Raw genomic sequence first — 10,979 nt, 5'->3', positions numbered from 1 at the left:
CAGTGGGTAAAGCTCAATGAAGAGCAGAGGGCAAGGTCAGGAAATATGATCCAAGGAGATATCCAACATCAAGCACTGTTGTGGGCATGAAAAGCTTGTTCCAAGGATGATCATGCAGCTCTCTGGAGTTCAGAACCAGAGCTCAGCCCTGGGCTCCCTGTGCAGGGCAGGGGGAAGCTGGTGGAAATACCCTCTGCCCTGAACAGGAGGAGCTCAGAAACAATCTGTGTAAAACTGTGAGTGCAGGGGAACATCAGAAGTCCTGTGTCTGCACAATCTCTGACTTCCATGGACATACAGAACTTAGAGGACAAATCAGAGAATGGTTTGGGTTGGAAGAAACCTTAAAAGAACCATCTAGTGCAACATCACTGTTGTGGGTAGGAATTTTGACTAGATCAGGTTGCTCAAAGCCCCATTCAATCTGAGCTTGCACACTTCCAATGATTCCATGGGCACTCCTGTATTCTGGGGCCTGTGTCTCACTGGTATCTTCTTAAAAAATGTCACTCTTGTATCCAACCAGAATCTATCTTCCCTCCAGTGTGTTGACTGCAGCACATGGCTTGGTGTTATCAGCAAACTTGCTGACAGTGCCCTCAACCCCACTGTTGATAAATGTGTTGATAAATGTGTCCACATTCTTGATAAATGTGTTAAAATATAATGCTGGTTTCAAACAACCTGCCGGGGGGCACAACTTGTTACTGGTCTCCACCTGAAATTCAAGCCATTGACCACTGTGGCTTCATGTGTGATCATCCAGCCAATGTACCATAGCATATTTTCCAGAAGGATCTGCTTCATGATCTTGCCATGCAGAGAGGTGAACCTGACCAGCCTGTAGTTCCTTGGGTCTTTCTTTTGCCCCTTTTTAAAAACAGGGTTTTTTCTGACAGTGGAACTTCATCAGACAACCACGACTTGTCAAGTGTGATGGATAGTGGCTTAACCACTTCATCTGCCAGTTCCCTCAGGATCTGGGGATGCATCTCATCAGGGCAACTCCCTCATCTCTCCTTCTTTGACTCTCCCTTCCAGCTATTTTATATCTGTCAGTCACAGCACATGTCAATCACACAGTCCATCCCAACGAGTTTCTGTGCTTGCAATCAGGCCATAGTGCCCATCTGGGCAGTGGCTACCAGCTCCTTCTGTCTGTTGCCCACAGTGCTGCACTGATAGAGAAGCACTTCATCTGGGCTATCAGCCACATCTCCTTGTTAGAGAAGTTCGTCCTTATTCCCCTAAGAAAATCCACAGGTTTGGTCACTAATTCATTCCCAGCTTTGACTCAAGGACAATACAAGGTCAAAGCAGGTCTGCTGATTACGAACCATCAGGTACGCTGCCTTGTCAGCAACCGAAACACAATAGAGACAAAGAAAAAATTGATAATTGGACAAGGATTGGAATTTGAGTGTGTGTGCGTGAAATGCCATTATTGACCAAAATTCTTAATTGCAAACCTTTTAATCTAGTGTCGCAACAAACATTGAATACAGAAAAGCTACAAAAGCCAATATTGGTATTTTTCTGAACATTGTTATCAGTAAGAAAACTTTCCTTGGATATTCTAACTAAATTTATAAACCAAATTACTTATTTTAATAATTTTCATTTTAAAAATTCATTAAGATTTCTTCTCTAGAGTTGGCTCTGTCATATTTAGACTTCTAATGGCAGTACAGACCAGGCCTTTGGAATATAAGAGCTTTATTAGATCATGACTATGATGAAACTAGAGAGACTTTTTCTTCTAAAAACCTTGTCAAAACCCTGCAAATCAAATAGAAAAATGCATGAAAGTATTCTATCAAAAAGCAAACTGAAGGAGTACCGTTTAGTAAGAGAGGCCAGGGGTCAGACAATCAGTTTCATATACACTAAAGGAAATATTATTTGATTTTCACATTATGAACCAACAGCTTTTTTCCTGTCTGAAAAAAAAAGTATTTCTCCAGACTGATCTCTTTATTAAAAGGTTAGTTGCTGAGGATTTTCTGTGCCATCTGGCAAAAACCTGCAACTGATTGTAAGTAAATCCAAGGTGATGTTATTGAAAATAGAAAAGCAAAAACCTATTGCAGCTCACATTCCCTCATGGACAATATATCAACTCTTGAAGTACAGCTCATGTCATAGAACACTTGAGGTGATTTCTGGAATCTTGAGATACATACCAATGGATAGAAAGAGATTATAATGATAAATATGAAGGTATATTTAAAGCATATTAAATTAAGTTTCCCTGAAAGATGAGATATAAAAGACATTCTGCATGTCCCTAAAATGAAAAATTAGTTGCAAATTATAATGGATTTTACATGTACCATGTAAGATTTTAACAGCTAAAATCACAGCATCCCCATGTCTGTAAAAATAAGGAAGTGTTTTGCTTTGAGCAAAAGGATGAAATTTATGATTTATAGGATTCAGACAGAGGAAATATGTGACAACTCTTACTTGAGACAATGAAAGAAGAGTGAGGGATGTCTGATGCTTCTCCTAGGGTGACAGCTGGGGATTCTCTCCCTCACATTTGGAACTGAAAATCTTTGCTTTCCCAGTGGCAAATGACAAAGCCAGTCTACTCAGCAGAGAACTTCTTTCTGTTTTGCTGTGCAAGATGTGGACCCAGCCTTACAACAGGCAAGAGTGAGACACATAGCCAGGCAGCTGTTGGGCTGCTAGTCCTTAGGAAAGGCTGTACTGAAAGCAGCAGTGATGCCTTAACACAGAAAGAAAAATTAAATAGATCCTGCCCACCACTGTCTCCCAGTTCTGCTGCTGTCACTGCAGGGCTGGACTCTGCTCCATGCATGGCACACTCAAAAAGAGGAGAGGGAGAGTGAGCACAGACCCTTGACACGCAATATCCTGCTCAGCAATGTGGGGTGGGCAAGGTCTTACAGGGCTTGACATTTCCCCTGAAGAAGAGACTGAAGCATGCTGAAAATAGAACCATCTTGAGAAAGACATCAAGCAGCTGACTCACTGTCTGCCAGACCTTAGGATATGACTTCTTCTATCTCAGACTCTGTGTTAGCAGGCAGAGAGAGAGAGAATACTTAGCAACAAGTAAAAATATGTACATACGCAGATTTCCAGCCTATGGCCTAGCAAAATCTCACCATTTTTAGATTTGCATTGTAAACTGGAGACTAGAGTTTGTAACATTTCAGTGTGGAAAACTTTTCACAGCCTGGAAGAGTGGTATTTTCTTAATTACTTTTATCCATGTTTCAATAGTTTTATTAATGAGTTTCTTCAGTGGAAGAAGCCCCATGGTCCTTGTTCTGGCATCAGAACGTATTACCAAAAATAAACCTAAGAAAAGAAGGATCAGATCTTCATATAATTCTCATCCATTCTGTTATGCAGCTTGAAAAAACTGATTGAAAATGAGCACTGCTGACTTCTCACATTTGGCAAGGAAGGCCTTTTCATCCTGTCTAGGTTGAATCTTATTATAAACAGATTGCCCTGTGGTAGCCAGCAGAGTCCACTGTAGTAGAAAATAAACTGTGAGGTCCCATTTCCCCTTGCACTATGGTGCAGCAGTGAAATTATGTTCAATTTATAATTTTTATATGCTCATCACCTATCTCTTGCAGTTGCATTAGTTTCTACTTTTTCACTAGTTTCCCAGTACAATCTGAAATTTCAGACATGTCTTCAGGATGTTTATTTGTCCAGTAGGATATCCATTCAGTGGGCAGTAGATGAAGAAGTACTCATTTATAGATTCACAAAGAAACTTTCACATGTTCGGTAGCATCATGCCTCACTGAGATTGGGACTGGGGAGTTTTGAGTCCAGAAACTTTTCCTGAAGATTGGCTGCTATGACATTTATTTACAACTGACTGTATCTTTGGGGATAATTCATTCAAGTCAATAAGCATCAGTAGATTCCAATGTAACACTGATTATACTTATATGATGTCCTCTGGACATGTCCTCTGATCTAGGCCTTGTGAGGTTTTGCTGCTTACAGAATGGCATGACATTTCATGGGAAAGATACAGTAGAGATTCAGGGGGATAACAAGAGGCATTGCAGAGTGAAATTGGGTCTTGATAAGTCATTACTACCACCACTGGATGAAGATTAAAAGCATGACTTCAATGTCTTACTTATTTCCCTAACAACATGAAGCTCACAGGATAAAGCAAACTCTTGGTATTCAGCCCTGAAAGGTTGGACAGAGCTCAGAGATGCTCAGCTTCTGCTCCAGTAGGAAACTTCCTGCTGTGGGTTGAGGACCTGGAGAGGAGGCTCAGGTGTCCTACACAAACAGCTGTGTCTCCTTGGGCCTGGGGACAGGTCATTGCAGCTCCTCCTCAGGTAATTGGGGTCCCTGATGCCCTGATTGGGAACTGGGAGGTGCTCAGGGCCATGGGAGGGACCAGGAATGAGCAGGATCTGCATGGATGTGCTGGTTCCCTGGCAGACCATGGCCCATGTAAACTAAGCTCAGACAGCTGGGAGAGCAGAGGAGCAGTGAGCCTGTCCCACCCTGTGCCTGGGCAGGGGCTCACTGCAAGGGACACGCCTCCAAGGACATGTTGAGGATAGGTGGGTGAGGGTGAGAAGAATGAGAGCACTCACCAGTGGGGGTAATGTAGGACAGGGGATGTAAAGAGAGGAGGGACAGGCAGTGGAGAGAGAAGATGCAGTAATGTGGGTGCATTGTAAATGAGAAGTTGATGCAGCAGAAGTTTTGCTGGAATGGAAAGGGCTTGAGCTCTGCTGTCACTTCTGTAGGAATCCAGGAGACAAACTCACTACAGCATCATTCATTTTTGAATGTGTTAACACTTTTCAACATTTCTTTTTCAGTCTCAAAAGGCAAAAAATCTCAAGTGGAGTTTCATACTTTGGAGATTAAAATCAAGAATTGTGATGAAATCCTCTTAATTCATTCTCTCCCTTCTCATTTTAGAAATAGCTTAGTTTCAGTAGACTGAACCAAGAAAACAAAATTAATCCAAGTGCTACACCTGGAACACATATACATACTTATTGTTGCCAAAGAAAGGTTAATCACATAGATCTGGAAAACAGACAGGGTTACTAGAATAGTTTATCATCTAATGAGAAGCCTTTAGCTGTAGGAATGAAATTATCAACATGCAAGAAAATATGTTGTCTCATATACTGACTTGATCCAAAATGCAAAGATAAGCACCCAGGTTTCTTGTTAAAAAATGGAAGATGTGCAGCATTTTTACTGCTTCATGTTAGTTTTACATTAATCTAGAAGGAAAATTTCCCATGCGAATTGCAGCTTGCAAATGCAATGGGATTTGCAGCTTGCAAATGCTATTCTCAGCTATGCTGTTAATATTTTTAAAACATGCCAGGAGGGACCTTTTTGCCTGCGGATCCTTAATGACTGATAAGGAATGTGTAGCCTCTTACTGAAGATGCCTGGGTAAAGTAAGACCTCTCAGGAATGCTGGCATGAGACAAGGAGAAATGCCAGAACATTAATTCTCTGGTGCAAGCTTCTCACTGTGACACTTTTGCTAAGATGTGGCTGAACACTGGACCCTTGAGATGGTGAGAATGAATTTTACATTGAATTTCTATTGAAAGATGGGTATTGGGTTGAATAAAATTAAATATGTTGAGTACTTTCTCTGGTTTCTGCATATTTAATCTGGGCAATTTTTTACCTGGGTAAAATGAGTCCTTCAGAAACTTGAGCTATCATTCCAGATGAGCAGTGCTAAAATGGATGGATAAAAAAAGAGTTGGGGATTACGTCTAGCAAAAAAAACCAAAACAGTGATGAGCCTAACAAAGGAGAGATTAACTAACCTGGTGAGGTACTTTTGGCCAGTTAGTCTTGGCCATTGCAAGAACAGAACAGGAGAGAGCTGACCTTTGTGCCTGCACTACTTAGAACATCCTTATATCTCAGGGTAGCTGTGAATGGACTGAGATGGCTTTGAGTTCTTCTGATCCTTCCTTTGGAGACTCATTTCTGCAATGATTGATGCAGTTATTAGCTAATCTCACAGCAGGGAAAACATGTGGGACTTCTGAAGTTTCAGCTGTATATTTTAAACCTAGGAATGTCTTTATTTTGCTTGGTGACACCTAAGTGTCTGCCCACTGAGGAAAAGTCAGTCTTGCAAAGAAAAGTGAAGAGGGAGGGCAAAACCAGCTAGAGATTAGTGACAGTTGACTCACAGAATTTTTAGACTTAATGATAAACTGCTTTCTGTGTGCGTGAGATTTCTATGGTTACTCAAATTCCTCCCATCTTCACAGCATATGTCAGAGAAACATGAGCAGCATGTTCTGGATGAGGAGGTGACATTCAGGATGCCCTTTCCATCACATGCCAGAGTAGCTGAAAATCTTCAGTTACCAAACAGGTGAGTGAGGTGGACAGGCTCTGATGGCAATGGAAGAAGAAGGAAAAGGCAAAAGGAGCTGGACAATGGCATGGAAAGATAAGAAATGAGAACAGCAATATGAAATAAAATTAGCTTGATTAATTGGCTTGTTTCTCTGTTGACTGTACTTGCAAGAGAAGCAGAGAGATGCTACACCGTGGAAATAAATTTGCTTAGATTTGCACAACTAGCCTTTTTTTTCCTCTAAGTGAATGTTGCAGTTATATGAAAATGTTTACCAGTTTTTTCATAAAACAAGGACATCAGAACATTAAACCCAAATTGTACAAGGCATTTTCAAGTGCAGAAAAAGTTTGCAGTATTGATACCAGATGTTTAGTATTGGTAATTACCATATTCATTATTTACATTGGAAGAAGAGGGTTCTCCAAATTTGCTTTCAGTTTTGAGAGGATACACATTAAGAATAGTAAAACATTGGTTTCTCATGGATGTTCTACATGTGTCCTAACAATGTAATATGGATCTTCAATAAGCTGGGCTGTAATTCCCAAGAGAACATGTAGGACTAGAATAATCTATCTAAAGATGGCTTTAGGAAGAGCACACCTTGTTTGAAATTATTAGTTTAGACTGAAAATTATAGGAAGTTGTAAGAATCCTGAAAAATCCCTGCAAAATAAAACATTCAATAAGTGTGATATGAGTTTAGAATCCTAAGGAATATAATAATTTTCCAAGTACAGCATATTATATTTTCAAGGTATTTATAATTTATGGTTGATATTTTAAAAATTTTTTATTGTTCAAAATGTATTATCCAAAATAAAAATGCTGTTTTTCTTATTCATTTATTTACCAACCCAACTCAGTGAATTCTTTTCTACCATGGAAACATTCCAGGTCTGCCACAATAACATACAAACACAAATACAAACCAAAAAATTCCCTAGAAATCTTCAGAAATATCAAAATATACTTTTCCCCCCAAAGTTAACTTTTGATGGGTTATAACCTCCACTTCCTTTTCTTCCTAATTCAAAAGCCATAAACCTTTTTGACTAATCAACACAACAGTGTTTCTCTTTATTGCATTTACTTCTGAAGATTTGAGACAACTTCTCTAGTTTCTCGAAGTTACTTTTAATTCTGATGCCATTTCACCCTGCCAAAGTGTTTGGATGTCCCTGTCCGAGAAATCTCTCAGGACCTTCACAAATTCTGCAATGTGACAACCGTGTGAGATAATCAGGGCAGGGAGTTGTGATAGTCATGGTGTGGTCAAAAGGCCAGCTCCTGTGGAAGATACATGATGTGGTTTCCAAGTGTGCCACTGAATACCCCTGCTCAAAAGGACAATAGAAATCACAGCACAGGATGCTCATGTATTCTTTACCTGCCATGGTAGCTCTGGGTATTTTAAGCCAGAGTTTTTTCCCCTGAAGACCCAGGTCTCTGGCAGACTCATGCTGGGACAGGCTGTGTCCATCTCAGTAGCTCTATCATGATGGAAAAGTCACATCCTGGCCACAGATTCCTCCTAGGACAAGGAATCCACCAAACCAAGGACATGAAGCACAGCTCACCTAAATAGGGCAATTATCTGTTCTTGGCCCTCCAAAGCCCTGCCCTCCTGCAGCTGTGGGCAACTCACTGCCACATGCTGGGGCAGAAGGAGAGGAAAGACCTCATCCCTGTCAGCAAGAGGAAGGAGATGACTGGAGGGCACTTCTGTGCCTGCAGCCTCAGCTGCACAGAGACTACCAGATGGAACCGTCCTCTTTGGGACAGAAACAGCATCTTTGGGGGTGGGTGTCTCCCTTCCTCACCTGGTTTCTGCACATTCTGACATGGTGGAATCAGCAGTGATTGCATGGGAAGTCTTTGAGAATGTCCTCATTAATACTCAGTGTCAAAGAGGAAAATCTCTGTTGCCCCACAGTTTGATTTGCATTACAGGTATGATTTAAGGGCCCATTGAATGTGCTCTCACCTCAGACTGGCATTCACTTCTTGGGACTTCCATCCTTTGCCCTGAAAGCCCATTTCAGTCTAGGTGCCAGGGCCTCAGCACTTGCTGTTCTGCCCCACTGATCATCTCCTATCATGCTGCTCTACCAGCTGAGGGAGAGATAGCCTGGGTTTGCAGTGTGTGCTAGAAACTGACCCTACCTCTCACAGCAGCCCTGCTGGTTCCTTTCTGGGCAGAGTACCCAGTGCACATGAGGCCCTGTGCCCTAAGCAGTGCCTGCTTCTGTCAGCTCAAGGTCTTTTCTTCCAGCATTGATGACCCAAACATTTCCAGCTGTTCTTTGGCCCATCCCGACTGTTCTTTGGGGAACACATGAAACTGGCCCACCTGGCTGGATTTTAACCCCTCTGCTGTGACTTGCTCCTAACAGGTAGGTCAAGAAGTTTCAGCACCCAGGTTTCAGGGAGATGGGCCAGGCAGTTTCAGCAGATTTGAAGCACCCAGGTTTCAGGGAGATGGGCCAGGTAGTTTCAGCAGGTTTGAAGCACCCAGGTTTCAGGAAGATGGGCCAGGCAGTTTCAGCAGGTTTGAAGCACCCAGGTTTCAGGAAGATGGGCCAGGCAGTTTCAGCAGGTTTGAAGCACCCAGGTTTCAGGAAGATGGGCCAGGCAGTTTCAGCAGGTTTGAAACACCCAGGTTTCAGGGAGATGGGCCAGGCAGTTTCAGCAGGTTTGAAGCACCCAGGTTTCAGGGAGATGGACCAGGTAGTTTCAGCAGGTTTGAAGCACCCAGGTTTCAGGGAGATCTCCCTGCTGGTCTGCAGAGGAGCAGGGCCCAGAGCAGGGTCCCCTCGATGGCTCCAGGCTGCCATCCCCTGGCACTGGGTGCTGGAGCAGAGGCCTGGTCAGCTGCTGCCCGGCAGCTCCCTGTGACTGACAGGAGCCTGATGGGGCCATGGGACGGGCACCCCCTGCTCCTCTCACCAGGAATAATGCTGTTGGCTTCCTGCCAAGGATCCTAAAGGAACTTCAGTGTCAGGTGACAGGCCCAAGCTGAGGAGAAAGCTGATGCCACCTGTGCTGTCAGAGCAACAGCCAAGGCCTGAGGGGCAAGGCCCAGCCACCATCCCAGCTGATGTCCTGGGCTCAGTGTCCTCTGGTTGCCCATGGCGACTGTCCCTGCCTGGGACACGGCTTTCCTGAGCTCTCCAGAGGGCCAGGGGAGTCGAGGTGAAGGCAGGGCTGAGTCTCCAGTCTCCATAACCATCATGTCAGAGCCACCAGTCCGGCCAGGGCTTCTCCTGCAGCAATGATACTCCTGGGACACTGTAGGCCATACTCTGGAGTACAGCCCTACATCCTTGCCTACATGAGGGCTGGGAAAGCACAGCTTGAGCAAAGGGACATGGATGGCAGCTGGACCTCAGAGCAAGCCCTGCTTCTTCATCCTCACCCAGGAACTCCAGGATTGCAGCTGTAAAATGCTGCACTTTCAGAGCTGCACCCCAGCCTGTCTTTGCCATTTGCTGGTCAAAATGGAGAGGCAAAGCCCCATCCACCCGAAGGAGCCCTGGCTGACTGCTGGTCAGTCTGAAGTACCAGGGCAGCTGCTGTGCTGCCCATGGGACAGCACATCCCAGCAGGGAATGGCCATGGCCACGGTGCTGGGCCCCATTCTGGTGTTTAACCTTTCAGCTGGCAATGGAGCTGTGCTGCACTGAGTCTCTCTGGGGTAAGAATAGCAGCTGCTGCCTTGGGACACAGCACACGTGTCCAGCTCCTCCAGGGCAGGCACGTTGCAGTGCCACACAGAAGGCAGCCTACCCGCCCAGGAATGTCTTCAGGCGCTATTAGTGGAAGCAGATCATCCCCACAAACAGGCACGACCCCGCACAGGAGCCTTGGGAGACTGGGGCTATTTTGGGCTTTTGACATTGAGCATGAAAGGAGGATGGGCTGATCCTCCTGCCATGGGCCTCCTCCAAAGCTCCTTTCAGCCTTCTCCTCTCCTCCAGCAATGGCTCTTGTGGAGGCTGAGGGGCGGTTTGGTGTGGCCTGGAAGTGCAGGAGGAGAGGACAGAGGGAGCTGTGAGTTTGCTGGGGGGCAGGGCCAGCCCTCAGTGCCATCAGCAGTGCCCAGCTGTGCTCAGGGCAGGTCCTGCCTCAGGGTGTGCACCTGTCCCTGAGCTCAGGGCAAGGGTCCTCCTGCTTTATTCTCAACCACACTCATAAGAGTGAGAGAGATACAAGAGGGTGCATACAAGAGAAACAGGCAGAAAACTGGAGGAAAAAGCAGCTGATTTTACAAAAAAATCTAAAGAGGGATATAATAGGTCAGAACAGACACAGTCACATCCACAATGAGAGAATTGTTTCTTCAGTGACTTTCCAGTCCTTCCCCATCGGTGTTGTTTGGGACAGTGCTTTTGGACAAGTCATCAAAAAACTCTCCAGGTGTCTCATGTGACAGTAGGGCTCATTGACTCCTCACTGGTGTGCGTGACTTCTGCAAAACGGGGATGGGGTGACTGGCTGCGACAGCTTCAGAAAGGGACAGAGCTACAACAGTGGGGGAAACTTCATGAGCTGATATTGCTGAAAGGATTTCCAAATTGACTTCATAGTCCTCAGCTCT

The sequence above is a fragment of the Molothrus aeneus genome, chromosome 25 (genome assembly GCF_037042795.1).
Source record: "Molothrus aeneus isolate 106 chromosome 25, BPBGC_Maene_1.0, whole genome shotgun sequence".
NCBI classification, from domain to species: Eukaryota; Metazoa; Chordata; class Aves; order Passeriformes; family Icteridae; genus Molothrus; species Molothrus aeneus.
Note: the sequence above shows the minus strand (reverse complement) of the source record.